A 1,606-nucleotide genomic window follows, 5' to 3' on the forward strand; every position below is an offset into this window, starting at 1 on the left:
TTATGGACCCTGCCTGTGAGTGTGGTCATCTCCTGCAGGAGCAAGGAAAGGTACTGCCAAAGATGTCTTTAGCTGTGTGTCAGGCATATTTGATCAAATCTCAAATAGGTCCCTATATAGCCTGATAGCCTAAGGTCCTAGCTAACAAAAACCAGTACATCATTCTGGAGTTATTGACCTCTGATCTGAGTGTCTGCCCCTTTCTTTTCACTCCTCTCTGCCTCAAGGCTAATCAACAGAGCTTGCAAACCTATAAGAAATCAGATCAAAATCAGCTTTATATACAAAACCTAAAATAAAACATCTGTATATATCCCAGAAGCCTTCACAACCTCCTGGTTTATTAGTATCTCTAAAATAACTTTTCTTTCCTGACTCTAATTCCAGCCAGAAGCACTCAGATAATCCTCACAGGACTGTTATGTGTATTTCCAATTAGAGCAATTTATAAGCACTGGCTGTGAGGAGCTTTTTGTTCTTAAGGAAATTATTTCTTCATTAAGCGTAAAACAAGTCTTTTTTTATCCCTGCTTTATCTGAAAGCCCTTGTGCCCCCATCACATGTGGTTTTAAGTACTGAACTACATAGAAGACGATTAATCATCTTGTATCCCAACAAGCAGTCAAGACATGGCAGCTGGGCCAGCCACACAGGGAATAGGCTTTTCAGTGTTTGTTTTCAGAGACAAGTAAAAGTCAGACAGACAGACACTTACTTTCAAGCTACTTGCCTTTGCCAGAGGCAACCCACACAATCATGAGCCCTTCTGGAGTCTGAGTCATGAAGAACTGCTGCAGATAAAATGAAGACAGTCAAGAGGAAAAAACCCAAACCCATTCATACCCAGTTAATGAGTAGAAGTTCCAAATTGCCTCTTGTTTTGCAGGCTCTGTACGTTAATTAGATGAATCACAGATCACTGAGGGTGGAAAACGCAGGCCACAGAGCTCATAAGGGTCCAGTTCATTCTTTTACATTAGCAGTATTATCTAGTTCCCTGCTAGGGAAGAATGTCCCTCCATTTTCTTTGTCAACAGTGTCTCCTGGCATGAGGCATGAACCAGCATGGAAAGTTAAGAGCAGGAATGATACGTGATTGACTTGAGCTAGTAGCACAACCCCTCTATTCCTGTTATCCCCAAATCCAACTCTTTATACTTTCTCTAAAGGCATTTATCATCCCTCTTTATAGTCAAGGTCAGATCCATGACAGAGCAGCAATATGAGGGATGAGCTTCAAAGTGATGACCCACTTGGCTGTGTTAGGAATTGACTCATAAGAAAGCCGCCTGATGTGGGAACAGAAAGATATGAGCCTTGGGCATTCCTGGGACTCTGGGAAGAAACCCCATGTTAGCCTAATAAGTAAATTGCATTCTCTTCATCTTTCTCTAAGACAGATGAGGAGACAGTTCTTGAATGTTTATGATTGATATCTAGTATCAGGTTACAGTAACAAGTGTAGAGACATGGAAGAAATGGTAACAGAAAATGTGATTAGTACAGTCAGTAAACAACAAAGCTACAGAAATGGATGAGATCAACACATTGTGTAAGCCTGTGCCAATGCTTAGCTTGAACAGCATCAGTGGAAAATGTGTCATG

The sequence above is a fragment of the Neopsephotus bourkii genome, unplaced genomic scaffold (assembly GCF_033783945.1).
Source record: "Neopsephotus bourkii isolate Nb327-2 ecotype Australia unplaced genomic scaffold, CSIRO-AGI_Nbou_v1 NB_518, whole genome shotgun sequence".
NCBI lineage: Eukaryota > Metazoa > Chordata > Aves > Psittaciformes > Psittacidae > Neopsephotus > Neopsephotus bourkii.